Source organism: Gallus gallus, chromosome W, assembly GCF_016699485.2.
Source record: "Gallus gallus isolate bGalGal1 chromosome W, bGalGal1.mat.broiler.GRCg7b, whole genome shotgun sequence".
In the NCBI taxonomy this organism is placed as follows: domain Eukaryota; kingdom Metazoa; phylum Chordata; class Aves; order Galliformes; family Phasianidae; genus Gallus; species Gallus gallus.
In genome coordinates, this window is record NC_052571.1 from 6,784,753 (window position 1) to 6,800,173 (window position 15,421).

The following is a 15,421-nucleotide window of genomic DNA, read 5'->3' on the forward strand; positions in this document are numbered from 1 at the left end:
TGTGTCTTGTCCTGTCTTGTTGGCAAGGGTGACCCATATGTTCTGCTTTGGTTGAGCTAGAGTCCAAAATGCTGATGAGAACACGATGATCACGTTACAGCAGATGACAAAAGGGATGGCCATACCCATTGTCCTGGTACCCATCTTGGACCTGTTCCTGTTGAAACACAAGCATAACCTCGACTCCAAGGTATCAGTAGGGTCCTTCCCACTGTTTAGAGCTCAGATTTTTTACCATAACCTGTGCTTTTACTTTGACAGGAGTTAAAGTATTACAGACAAAGTGCCTGTAAATTGGAGGGCCTTCTGTTGTCCAGAGATTTAGAAAACTGACAACATAGCATGCTTTAGCTACTCTTTCCTGAGGGGTCATACCTGCGCTCCCCCTTTTTTGTTTTTGAAGCATGGCCTTTAAGGTACCATGTGCTCGTTCTATAATAGATTGGCCTGTGAGAGAGTGGGGTATACCTGTCAGGTGTTGAAAACCCCACTGCTGAAAGAAGGAGCACGTAGCATAGGCTACATATCCTGGTCCATTGTCTGTTTTAATTGTTTTTGGGACCCCAAGGACTGCAAAGGCCAGTAAGAAATGTTTACAGACATCTTTTGCCTTTTCTCCTGTATGCACAGATGCAAAAACACAGGTAGAGAATGTATCAATAGAAACATGAACATAACAGAGTTTCCCAAGTTCTGGTATGTGTGTAACATCTGTCTGCCAAATTTCTAAGGAGCTCAATCCTCAAGGATTAACTCCTATAGAGGGTGTTGGTGCAATAGTTTGACAGTCTGGACAGGACTGTATGATCTGTCCGGCCTGATCTGTGGTCAGAGCACCTACAAGAGGGGTTAGTGATAATTTAGAAACTGGCAACAAATACAGATAGTGAAGAGATTGTAAAAGCTTGTGCGCTGGCAGATGAATACTGATCTGCCCTGAAAATCCCACCAGCGCACACTGCAGCTGTTGCGACATTCGGAACACAAACTCCCATTGCTTGAGATCAAATGGAACATAGATTGTCTCTGGATCTGTGCCATCTAATGCTAATAAACGCTCCCTTCCCCTGCAAATGACCATAGCTACCATATCAACTCTGGTGGTGACAGTCTTAGCAAATTTGTGTGGCAAAAATACCCATTCTAAAATAACCAAGGAGTCGGGGACCCCCTTAACCCATTGCGCTAACAGTCCATAGGGTTGGAAAGGAGAGTTAATAACAAAAAGACTAATAGGATGATCAGGTTTTCTTTGATGTGCTGTTTGCTAGCTCATCTTCGAGATGGCAGTATTCAGCGCTGTCATTGCTGCTGGTGTCAAATGTCGCGGTGATGATAAGTCTGGATCTCCTTCCAGTAATCTGAAGAGGGGGTGAAGATATTCTGTAGAAATCTCCACTAGGGGTCACACCCAATTTATGATACCTAATAACTTGTGCAGATTGTTTAAGGTGCTAACTTTGGTACCCAAAGTTAGAGTCTGAGGCTGGATTCGAGTCTGCGAAATCCTCCAGCCCAGATATAGCCAAGGTGGTGTCTTTTGGATTTTGTCCTGTGCAATGTGCAATCTTGCCTGAGTTGCTGCTGTTATGATCACTGCCACAACTTCAGTCACTGTCACCTCTCTTGGTACGGCAACCAGGATATCATCCATGTAGTGGCATATGCAGACATCGCGAAACCTCTGGCGTACAGGAGATAAAACTCAGGCAACAAATTGTTGACAAATGGTCGGGTTGTTCTTCATGCCCTGAGGTAACACAGTCCAGTGGCATTGGCGACGGGGTTCCCCATTGTTAATAGAGGGAACCAAAAATGCAAAATGTGGTGCATCATCAGAGCACAGTGGGATGTTAAAAAAAGTTTTTTAAGTCTATTACTATAAGCAGCTGTGACTGTGGAAGCATAGTGGGGGAAGGCAGCCCTGGTTGCAGAGAGCCCATATCTTCAATAACAGCATTAATCTTTCTGAGATCACATAACAGCCTCCATTTCCCTGATAGTTTTCTGATTACAAACACAGGGGAATTCCATGGACTTTTAGTTGGCACTATATGTCCAGCTGTGAGCTGTTCTTGAACAAGGATATTTAACTGCAGTAATTTTTCTCAGGATAGGGGCCACTGGTCCACCCACACGGGTGTATCTGTTTTCCATACCAAATGTGGGATCTGCTGCAATTCAGTGGCCCCTAGGAAAAATCCGTACTGAGGGAAAGTCCCCACTGTCCCATACAATCCCTTCCCTACAGAGTGATGGGGCTATGTGAGACATAAAGTCGAACGGAAGAAGCTCTGCTCTCTGGTCCAATGATTGTAATAACTGCTGCGCTTTGTTTCGGCATGGTGTGCCGCCCTATGCCTGTTAGTGCTGCATGGGGGTTCGCAAGCGGCCACTGCGGTGGCCAGAGTGTCGCAGGGATGATCGTAACATCCGCACTGCTATCAAGGATGCCAGTCACTTTGAGTTCTTGCTCCCCTTGTTGCAACACGCAAGTCAGATTTGGTCTCCCCTGCGAGACCTTCTGAGACCAGCAAACGTGGGGTTCGCCAGTTGATCCGAAACCATTATTATCTCGTGAGATGTTGATTCGTTGGGGTGGACTGGGCTGGAAATAAATCAGCTGCGCTATGCGACTTCCTGCAGGGACAGTACAAGGTGGGATCGGTGTCCACAGCATTATATTAATTTCCCCAGTGTAATCCACGTCAATAACACCAGGCAAAACAAAAAGTCCCATCCGAGTAGCAGAAGACCATCCGATTAGAAGTGCTGCCATGCCATTCCCCAGGGGTCTGTAGGCACCAGTGGTGGCTAAGGCGATGGCGGTTTAGGATTGTGTTTGAGGAGGTGGCCAAGTCCACCCCGGTACTTTACAGGGTTCTGGTATACAAGCTGCGGAAGCCGCTTGAGGGGAATTTACTGTCATCACGTGCCCCCCCCCTCGTGCTCCACTGCAAGTTTCCCACCAGAGGAATCGGTCAGCCATTGATATCACATTTCGACCAACAATCTCTTGCTCTGTGGTTACCTTTCTTGCATCTCAGGCATAATTGTAATGATTTCCTGCCCTTCCACAGACAGTTTGCGCAAACGTGACCAAATTGGTTAACGTGCAGAAATCAAACCCTATAGCCTGTAAGGATATAGAACAGGTATGTTTTTATTAGCGATGCGCATATGCCCTGGTGCAAGGGGGATAGCTCCTCCTAACTTGCACACCGTCAGGAAAAAGCGTGCTACAGATATAGGCTGAACCAATACATAATCAATGATTTTCCCGGAATTCGTATACGTATTCACTGCTTTACCTTGACTGGACTAGCTCCAGCTCTTGCTTTTAACTTAGGGCTGCATTTTGGCTCTACTAGGTATCCCTGATACCCACACTCCTAAGCATACCTTATTTAAGATTTCTGCAACATCTGGAGGTACAACATTGTTTTTCCCAGTTTGTGTTAAAGCCAGACTTACAATTTTCAATCAGTTAATTTTGTTTGACCCTTAGCTCCAATTTTATCGAATTTCATCTCTGTATCCATTTGTTCTAAAAAGTCATGCCTGAATAACTGTTTGGAGAACCTGGCATGTACAAGAATTTATGAATTCCTACTTGTTTTCTCACCCTACATTTAATTGATCCCAAAATGGTAAGCTTTTTCTTGTTGGGCAGTAGCTCCTACTACTGTTTCAAAATCATCTACGGGTGGTAAGAGGCACCCGTACCCACCAGAAAATAAACCTCTTTATCCTGCTCCCTTAGCTGCAATTTACCAGTGGATTTGTTAGGGTAAACTTCCTAGGTTCCCATCATTCAGCTTTTGCAATCAGAGATGGTTGGATTTCTCCACCAATGACCCATTTCCCTGCAGTTTACACACTGCTTTTGGTCCAGCATAGGTGGAACCCTCCCTGAGTGTCAACGGTTTATGGGCTGGTCCGGCCTGGTTCCGTGACTAGTGGTGCGGAGGGAATTTTTTCAAAATCTGTGCCTCCAGAAAAGGGAAACGGGACCCCGCAAAAAAAAAAAAAGAATAATTAAAAGAACAGCGGCAACGATCTGAGGAGAAACAAACTAATTTACTAAATATAGTATCGGAATGCACGATAACACACTATAATACAATATAATCCAATATAATTGTTAATAAAATCAAATATAATTGAGAGAAGGATTGTCCGAGAGCTAAAGGCCTTATACTAATACTGAAGCCTTGAGTGCAGTCGGGAGCAGCAGCAAGATGATCTGAAAAAGAGCAGGACGAGATGAAAAGAAAGAAGAACCAGGTCAGGTGACCTACAAGCCTTATATCTGTTCCCCTGAGCAGGAATGATAACAGTACTCAAACAGTCTTCAGGGGAATATAGTTCTTCTCTTCCGGACGAGTACCCGGAACTAGAGCATTTGCTCTTTAACTCCCAGTACACTGCATGATGTTGTGATGTGGAATACTGATAACCAAAAATCATAAAACCATGACATTCCACCCCTTATTCTACATCACTACATCATGCTCAATATATACAAACAAACATAATTATAATCAATTATCAAACATAGAACACATGTACATATACTTGGAATTACTGATTCCACTCTCCCATCATCAATTCCCTTGTGGCACACATTGAACATCCCCATTTTTCTGCATCACCCACCAAGTACACCCAGATCCCTGGGCAAAAACAGTTCCACGAAGAGGTTTGCCCTTCCCAGAAACTGGAAGGACCCAAACTGTTTTTCCCAACATGTTCTTTACATGTACTACACGGACCTTATTCCCCTTCTACAGTATGTAGGGAACTGGCAGGACCATCATGATTGATAGATTCTCGAGTATTCACCAACCAGGTGGCTTCGGCCAAATGCTTCTCCCACTGCTTAAATGTTCTGCCACCCATTGCTTTCAGCGTAATCTTTAACAACCCATTGTATCGTTCAATCTTACCAGAAGCTGCTGCATGATAGGGAATATGATAAATCCATTCAATGCCATGATCTTTGGCCCAAGTATTTATAAGAGAATTTTTGAAATGAGTCCCATTATCTGATTTGCTTCTTTCTGGGGTACCATGTCTCCAGAGAACTTGTTTCTCGAGGCCTAATATGGTGTTTTGGGCGGTGGCATGTGATACTGCATATGTTTCAAGCCACGCAGTGGTCGCTTCCACCATGGTGAGCACATAACATTTACCATTGCGAGATTGTGGCAAGGTGATATAGTTAACCTGCCACGCCTCCCCATATTTATACTTTGGCCATCGCCCTTCCTCCCAGAGAGGTTTCATCCTCTTAGCTTGTTTAATTATGGCACATGTTTCACAGTCATGGATAACTTGTGCAATAGCGTCCATAGTTAAGTGTAGGAAATCAGCGGGAGAAATGCGACGACCATAGTAGATGATCAGCAAATCTCGTTTATTCTTTCAGCTGCATGTACATTTATAGTGTGGATAATAGGCTCATACATATTGCTAAAGTGGAGCGCAGGATTGGCTCGCTAGTCAGTGTCAACTACGCCTATCTTTGTGCTCTGTGGTTATCTCACAGCAAACACTCTGTTACAGACTTCTCAAAACACCGTTGCCGGCTTTCTGCATCCGCATCCTGTTTTGTTCCTAGTTCTCATACCTGACCTTGCGCGTAACAAGGTTGCTTAACCAGCTGCACAGTGTCTGCATGGCTTTTCTCAGTCAGCCAGCCATCAATAAATCTCTCCACAGTTAAGTCCACCCCTCGGTCTCTAGCCCACTTAAATGTTGCATCTCTTCCTTGATGACCCAAAGTTTCATGGGCCCACCGAGCTAGAAATAATTCACTCTTGTTCTGCCAGTCCAAGTCTATTTGAGCCACCTCAATTCTGGCAGCCCGATCAACCTGATGGTTATTTTGTTCTTCAGTAGCCCGACTCTTGGGCACATGAGCATCTACATGGCGCACCTTTACAACCATATTCTTTATTCGGGCAGCAATGTCTTCCCACAGTTCAGCAGACCAAACAGGTTTAACCCTCCGCTGCCAGTTATTTTGCTCCCACTGCTGTAACCACCCCCATAAGGCATTCGCCACCATCCATGAGTCAGTATAAAGATAAAGCACTGGCCACCTCTCCCGTTCAGCAACATCTAAGGCCAGTTGGGCAGCCTTTACCTCTGCAAATTGGCTCGATTCTCCTTTTGCTTCAGTGGCCTCTGGAACTTGTTGCACGGGGCTCCACACAGCAGCTTTCCATCTGCGATGCTTCCCTAAAATACGACATAATCCATCTGTAAACAGGGCATATTTCTTTACATTTTCTGGTAGTTCATTGTGTGGTAGGGCCTCTTTAGCACGTGATACCTCTTCTCCTGGTGATGTTCCAAACTTTTTGCCTTCAGGCCAATCCATGATCACCTCTAAGTTTCCTGGACGGCTGTGGTTCCCCATTCGAGCTCGTTGCGTAATCAGCGCAATCTACTTGCTCCAAGTGGCATCAGTAGCATGATGGGTAGAGGGAACCTTTCCCTTGAACATCCAGTTCAACACTGGCAATCGAGTTGCTAGATGGAGCATTGTTTCAGTAGCAACTACTTCGGAAGCAGCCCTAACCCCCTCATACGCGACTAAGATTTCCTTCTCAGTTGGGGTGTAGCACTCTTCAGACCCCCTGTATGCTCGACTCCAGAATCCCAGGGGTCGGCCTCGGGTCTCCCCTGAGGTTCTTTGCCACAAGCTCCAGGTGGGACCTTTCTCTCCAGCAGCAGAGTAGAGGATGTTCTTTACAGCCTGTTCCGTCTGTACTGGCCCCAGACACATGGCACGGGCTATCTCCTGCTTAATCTGCTCAAAAGCCTGCTGCAGTTCAGGACCCCATGCTGAATTATTCTTCTTCTGAGTCACTTGATAAAGGGGGCCTTACAATGAGGCTATAGTTTGGAACATGCATTCTCCAAAAGCCCACTACGCCCAGAAAAGACTGTCTCTCTTTCTTATTAGTGGGTGGAGACATGGCGCTGATTTTGTCCACCACATCCATTGGCATGTGACGACATCCATCTTGCCACTTTATACCTAGGAACTGAATCTCCTGGGCAGGTCCTTTCACTTTGCTTCGCTTAATAGCGAAACCAGCACTAAGAAGGATCTGGATTACTTGCTGTATTGCCCCACACAATAATATCGTCAATGTACTGTTAGTGCTCAGGAGCACCTCCCTGTTCCAGTGCAGCTTGAATCAACCCATGGCAAATGGTTGGGCTGTGTTTCCACCCCTGGTGCAAACGATTCCAGGTATACTGATCGCCTCTCCTGGTGAAAGCAAACTGCGGCCTACATTCTGTGGCCAATGGAATGGAAAAGAAAGCATTAGCAGTGTCAGTGGTGGCATACCACTTGGCTGCTTTTGACTCCAGTTCATATTGGAGTTCTAGCATGTCCGGAACAGCAGCACTCAGCGGGGGTGTGACTTCATTCAGGCCGCAGTAGTCAGCCGTCAGCCTCCATTCTCCACTGGCTTTACGCACTGGCCATATGGGGTTGTTAAAAGGTGAGTGAGTTTTGCTGATCACTCCCTGACTTTCTAGTTGACGAATCAGCTTCAGAATGAGGAGCAAGGAATCCCTATTTGTGTGGTACTGCCGTCTGTGCACCCTTTTTGTAGCAATCGGTACCTGTTGCTCTTTTACTCGTAGCAATCCCACAACAGACGGATCTTCTGATAGGCCAGACAACGCAGACAACTGTTTAACACCTTCTGTGCCTACAGCAGCTATTCCAAAGGCCCACTGATACCCTTTGGGATCCTTAAAGTATCCCCTTCTGAGGTAATCAATACCAAGTATACATGGAGCCCCTGGACCAGTCACAATAGGATGCTTTTGTCAGTCTTTGCCAGTGAGACTAATTTCAGCCTCCAACATAGTCAACTCTTGGGAACACCCAGTCACCCCATGAATATAAATTGATTTTGTCCCTTGATGACTCGAGGGCATTAGAGTACACTGTGCACCAGTGTCCCCCTTTGCCTTATATTTCTGTGGTTTTGATGTGCCAGGCCATCTAATCCACACAGTCCAATACACTCTATTATCCCTTTCCCCCTCCTGGCTGGGGGCAGGGCCCCTCTATTTGTTACCTCTGTTGTCCTCCTGACTATTGCCGTGTCCCACATCAACTGGAGCAACCACCTTTTTGGAGAAATTCACCTTGGTGGTTGGTCTATCTTCTTACTCTTTTATCCGTGCTTGAAGTGCAGAAGTGGGTTTCTTATGCCACTTCTTCATATCTTCTCCATGGTCACGCAGGTAATGCCACAAGGCAAAACACGACCTAGTCTTACTGGTGTCACTGGCCTGATCAGGAGGACGTCTCCTGTTGATAGCCAGTCTAATAGCTGAGATGTTGGATGATGCAAGTTGGCGTAGAGGGATTAAATGTAACTCGAAGTCTTGGAGTTTATTAATCAGTTCATTTATAAAAGGTCTTTCTCCCCTCTGTCATACATTGCTGCAAATGTACTGGCATACTTCTCTGGTGCAGTCTTTGTGAATATACGTCACATATGTGGTGTAAACCTGACGTTCTTAGGATCATGCTCTTGGTCAGGCTTGTCAGGAATGAAAGTGGGGCTATGTAACATTTCCACCACGGCATTTTCTCTCAACTAACGGATGCCTTTTTCCATATCAGTCCATTTCCTTTTCTCAGGCATCAGGTCATCTTTGAAGGGGTATCTTTCTTTCACGGCTAACAACATCCGCTTCCAGAGGGGGAAGGCCTGGTTCTGGCATGTGCTAATACATCTGTCAATGGCTGAGTCCCTAGCAATGCCACTGAGCTGACGAGCCTCTCTACTATCTAGCAACACACTGTTGGCCCCACTGTCCCAACATCAAAGTAACCAGGTGACAATAGGCTCATTTGGGTGGCGTGTGAAGTCTTCTCTCAGACCACGAATTTCATTCATTTTCAAAGATCTATCAGTAATGGTAATGATGTCTCATTCACCTCCTGCTCTTTCAGGAGTCCTTGTTACTCTCCTGGGCGTTGGTGACCGTGATCTTATTGAGGGCCCCTCCTCTGGTCTCAGGGGTGGTTCCCCTAGAACTTGGAGCTGCTCCTCTGGACCTCTTTCCTCCTCTTCCTTCTGTTCTAACCGAGTCGAGATTTGTTTTGTTTTCCGTCCTCTTACAGGGGCAACTGACATCGATTCTGGTGCCTCTTGTGGTTGATCAGGTTGGTCAGTCCCAAAGCTCTTACTCTCCAGCTCAGCTCAGTGTCTGTCTCGTTCAATTATGAGGGCATTTAGTTCAGATTGGAGGGTGTCTCTTTCGGACTGGAGGGTGTCTCGCTCAGACAGAAGATTCTCTCTTTGGATTTGAAGACTGTTTCTCAACTAGGAGACTCTCTTCCTGGGCCTGAAGATTCTCCCTCGCAGCTCGGACTCTCTCCTGGAAACTCTCCTTTTCGGCTTGAAGACTCTCTCGCTCATCTAATACTGTCTCCTGGAGACTTTCTCTTTCAGCACGGACACTCTCCCTCTCAATTTCAGAAACTCTCTCCCTCTCTGGGATAGTATTAAATAAGGCCCGATAAGCATTAGCCAGGCCCCAAATAATTTGTGCCTCCTCAGATCTGCCTAAGCCACAACATCTCTGTCACAAATATCTGTTTAGGCTCTCAGGATCTTTTAGGTGTTCAGGAGTAAAGTTCCATGACACCGAACATGGCCATTTCTCTGATGTCTCTCTCAAGCCTCTCCACACTCCCTGCCACTCAGTATTCTCTGGCTTTGGGAAAGGCTTCTTCTTAATTATATTAAAAATACAGATACTGAGTAAAATAACAATAATTAAAATAATAATTACAATGACAAACAGTGCATTCAGGGAGATTAACAACGTGATCAGATGAGCATTCAAACAATCCATAAAGGATTCGCAAGAGAGACTGGGAACCTGCTTCAAAATCACAAGTTCTGTGAAATTAGCAGCTCTCTCTACAAACTGGGTTAAAACATAAAGCAGAATCTTTTTTTTTTTCCCTTCCTCTTTACTAAAGTAAGATAGCAGTGCTCAAAGTTTACAAAATATCTCAAAATACTGGCAGTCCGCCTGGACTTTAAGGTCAAGTTTTCAGTGAGCACCTGGGAAAGAGATAAACTTTCCCAACGAAGCTCTCCGAGAGCAGAGAGAGATTTGTTCTAAAAAGCTAAAAAGCAGCTTTTGCCCGCATTCTCCACCAAAAATGTCAACGGTTTACGGGCTGATCTGGCCCGGTTCCTTGACTAGTGGGGCAGAGGGATTTTTTTCAAAATCCGCGCCTCCAGAAAAGGGAAACAGAGGACCCCCCACAAAAAAAAAAGAATAATTAAAATAACAGCGGCAATGATCTGAGGAGAAACAAACTAATTTACTAAATATAGTATCGGAATGCACGATAACACAATATAATACAATATAATTCAATATAATTGTTAATAAAATCAAATATAATTGAGAGAAGGATTATCTGAGAGCTAAAGGCCTTACACTAATACTGAAGCCTTGAGTGTAGTCGGGAGCAGCAGCGAGACGATCTGAAAACCAAATCTGAAAAAGAAGAACCAGGTCAGGTGACCTACAGGCCTTATATCTGTTCCCCTTAGCAGGAATGATAACAGTACTCGAACAGTCTTCTGGGGAACATAGTTCTTCTTCTCTTCCGACAAGTACCCGGAACTAGAGCATTTGCTCTTTAACTCTCAGTACACTGCATGATGTTATGATGTGGAATACCGATAACCAAAAATCATAAAACCATGACACTGGGCTCTTCCAGCTCCCCCCCCCCCCCACCTCTTTCTGAGGGGACCTCTGGGTCCTATGGCTCTACTCTAACGCTGCAACGGTAACAGCTGTTGTTATTCCCAATTTCCTTACTATCTCTGTTTCTCAATCAGTTTTTTCTTCATATTGCTCACCTCTCTTTGGTTCTGACAACCCTGTTACACCTTGCTCATCTTTGCTTTCCTCAGTCTGTGTCCTTCCTAAACTTTTCACTTTCCAAACTCTCATCATTACATAAACTACTAACATTGCATTTCAGTTTCACCTCCTCCTCTCCAGAGGTTTCCAGTGCTAACACTGGAATTTCGGGTTTCCGAGATCTCTACAGATGAAGCTATTCTCACTTCCAGTGCCCCATCCTCTCCACCTCCCCTCCTTTGCAAGTAATGCTCCGACACCAGCTCTCTCTCACTCTGAGAGTTCTGCTCACGGGAGGATGGTGCGGGGGGGGGGTTGCTCTCATGCCAGTGCAGATAAACTCACTTTCTCTTTAACCCTTTTTCCTTTGTCCACTGTTCATACCCTCAGTTACACTTCCACATACCCTCAATCAAGCTTCTGTTTACCATTGACAATTACACTTACTTATACCATCAAAATCGTTTGTCCCATTCCCTTCAGAACCCACAAGTCAAACAATATATTTTTTCAGTTTCCATAAACACCGAGTACTTAGTCTCGTGATTAGAGCACTCAATTATAAAAACTGTTCATGTTACTTCATTTATCTTCCCTCCTTAAGAATAACAGTAACTGTAAGAAGGTATTATAGTTTAGGGTCCCATTCCGAGGCCACTTCTCATCATCTTCTAACTTATATATTAACCACCATTGATTGCAATACTTGATTAAAGTTTTCTTACTCAGGGTGCCTCCAGGTTCCCCTGCAGTATTCCACCAATGTGCCAATACGCATCCCAAAGAGGTTTTTTAGGGAATTTCCTTCCCCTGGGATGTTTACAAAATTCTTATTGATTCCTAATTTCCTCAAAGTTTCCACAAACAGCCCTTAACACCGTATAGTGATATTGTTCAGTTATAAACACTTGGAAACAGATCTCACAGAAGCCTGTCCACCTTCCTTAACACACTTTCCCGCAATCGGAACACAGTACTACATAAACGGATTGACACTCATTCCCTGAATGGAACAGGCGTCCCTCTATGGGTTCTTCGTCCCAATTTGTAAATTGAATTCCTTTTTCATGCTTATACAAAAAAACATGCGGACAGACAAATGATAATTGTTGTCACTCTCTTCATCCGTCTCCATCCGTTTCCCTTGCGGGAGGATGGAACCATGGATCAGGACTCTGCACTCGCCCCGCAACTATGCCACATCTCACTCACACTGACATTTAGAACAAAAACCATGGTTTATACATAATGCACAGTGCTGACGATGTCCTTTAGCTGGAATCTTAATAACACTAGTACATTAGTTGATCAGTTGCCAGCTTTAAGATTTTTCCAAAAGTCAGCTTGACCTGAAATGATTACATACACGGTACCGAACACTCAGCAGATGGTGATAACAAGAATACAACCTATAACTCCCACTACTATCTCCAGAAGAATCCATGTTATCATTTGACAAAATCCCCGCTCTTACCCATCACCTAAGGGAGAGCTGTTGCTCTTTCCTTGCGTACGACTGACAGGTCCTCTTCATAGGAACTCCCCAAGGAGTCTTCCTACCCCAGCCGGCAATCTAACCCGTGAGCTCACGTACCTCGGGGGGGAGCAGGCACGCTCCTTCATACCCTGCGTAGGATGTCTCCTCACGCCTTAGGGGTTCCCCCTTTTCCATACACATACCTGGTCCACCTATGGATGGTCCTTGTCTGTCCCCGCAGTGACTGGGTGAGGAAGGGAGTCCTTCCAAGAAATCTCAGGGTGTGCCAAAGTCGTCCCCTCTCTCAGCCGGTCCTGCAGCCGAACAGAGTGGGTCCCATCTGGGGTGCCACACTGACGTGCGGAAATCAGACCCTATATCCAGTAAGGATATAGAGCAGGCATGTGTTTATTGGTGACACGCGCGTACACCCTGGTGCAAGGGGGATCGCTCCACCTAACTTGCACACCGTCAGGAGAAATTGTGCTATAGATATAGGTCGAACTAATACATAATCAATAGTTGACAGGAATTCAGATACATATTCATTACATTGCTGAGAGCTCATTAGCATGCAGTCCTTCCCCCCCTTGCACATGTGTCGTAGGTTGTGATGATGAAGGCTCGTAGTCTTCCTCACGAAGGCTTGTAGTCTTCCTCACTGCAAACTTCTGACCCTGAAGGGGGGGCATCCCCCGAACCGGTTTCAGCTTGTCCTGTAGACATCTAATCACCTCCCTGCCAAATGTTTTTGAGCTGCTCTCCAGTCCTTATCTTTATGGCTTTCATCCTCCTTGTTATTCCAGACCTAGTGTCTGTGAAAGTGCTTGGAATTCCTTGTTTTCTAACACTTTCTACACAAACTATGTCTATTTGCCCCTTATTTCGACTTTGTGAGGCTACTTTCCCTTTTCTTGCTGTGAGGTCCTTCTCTCTATAACTGCAGGGTCCTGTTCTCATTCTTCATGGTTACAGCCAAAACATCGCTGCTGGTTAAGGGATACAGCAGCAAATGCCTGGGCAGCTAGCGCAAATTGGTGTTGATGTGTGCCAACATTCATACATGCGTTAATCATATCATCAGTAGTGGGATTCTTTAAAGCATGTAACACTTTCTGGCAATCAGTGTTTGCATTTTCAATTGCTAGTTGTTGAAATATGAGAGCTCTCTCCTGTGTGTTATCAACCTGCTTCTCCAGCGAATTCTTAAGCCCATCCAGAAATGTCATGAATGGTTCTTGAGGCTGTTGTTTGATGCTCACAAAAGACTGTCTCTGCTCCCCCAACTCCGGCACGGCCTGGAAGGCACACATTCCCAGATGTTTAACTTGCTGTAACCCTTCTGCAGGAATTCGTGCCTGCTGAGCTGGGGTGGAGAAATTCCCCTCCCCCATCAAGGCATTCACACCTACAGCCCTGAGTGGATTTCTCTGTGGCAGCGCTTGATTTTCAGTAGCCTGGGCCTGTGCCAATCCTCTCAGTTTTGATTCCCAAATAATATACTGCATATTGGTCATGATAAGATGACACATCATTTTAAAATCATACAGTGTAAAAATGGAGCTATCACATACGGATTTAATCAAATTGACAGTATACAGGGCACCGATGCCGTGGTCTTTGACCGTGCGCCATAAATCTCGCAGGATACTATACGATGTAGCCTCCCACTGTGGCTCTTGTTCTGGGGCCACAATTACAGGGAATGCTCTTAGCATATCCGTGTCTCCAGCTTTCCTAGCCTCCCTCCGAATGAGTGTCCACGCATCATAGAATCATAGAATCATAGAATCATAGAATCATAGAATCATAGAATGGCCTGGGTTGAAAAGGACCACAATGATCATCTAGTTTCAACCCCCCTGCTGTGTGCAGGGTAGACAACCACTAGACCAGGCTGTCCAGAGCCACATCCAGCCTGGCCTTGAATGCATCCAGGGATGGGGCATCCACAATCTCCTTGGGCAACCTGTTCCAGTGTGTCACCACCCTCTGTGTGAAAAACTTCTTCCTAATATCCAACCTAAACCTCCCCTGCCCCAGTTTAAAACCATTCCCCCTTGTCCTATCACTATCCACCCTCGTAGACAGCCATTCCCCCTCCTGTTTATAGGCTCCCTTCAAGTACTAGAAGGACGCAATGAGGTCTCCCTGGAGCCTTCTCTTCCCCAAGCTAAACAAGCCCAGTTCCCTCAACCTTTCCTCATAGGAGAGGTGCTCCAGACCTCTGATCATCTTAGTGGCCCTCCTCTGGACCCGCTCCAAGAGCTGCACGTCCTTCCTGTGCTGGGGGCCCCAGGCCTGGAGGCAGTACTCCAGATGGGGCCTCACAAGAGCTGAGTAGAGGGGAACAATCACCTCCCTCTCCCTGCTGGCCACCCCTTTTTTAATGCAGCCCAGAACATAGTTGGCCTTTCGGGCTGCAAGCACACACTGCTGGCTCATGTCCAGCTTCTTGTCCACCAGGACCCCCAAGTCCTTCTCTGCAGGGCTGCTGTCAAGGAGATCTTCCCCCAGTTTGTATAAATACCTGGGATTGCCCCGACCCAAGTGCAGCACCCTGCACTTGGCCTTATTGAACCTCATTAGGTTTTCATGGGCCCACTTCTCCAGCCTGTCCAGGTCCCTCTGGATGGCTTCCCTTCCTTCCAACGTATCGACTGCACCGCTCACCTTGGTGTCATCTGCATTGTGTGGATCGGGGGAAGACAGGTCCGGCTCTTCATCAGTCTATTGGGCCAGGATCAAAGGGATTGCAGGGGCCCTCAGGAGGGGAGGCGGCAACTTCCCCCCACAGCAGTTGTAACGAGGGGGTTGCTGGCACAGTGGGTGAATCTGAGGAGGAGCCTGCAGCTCCTTCATTCTCGGCCTGACTAGGGGCAACCAACAACAAGCCCGCATGACTTTTTAAAGCTTCAAATCTTTTTCTCCAGGTTTCATGCAACCCAGATGCCACCTTATCACCTTCAGGTCCCTGTTCGCATGCCAGCTGTCGCAAGT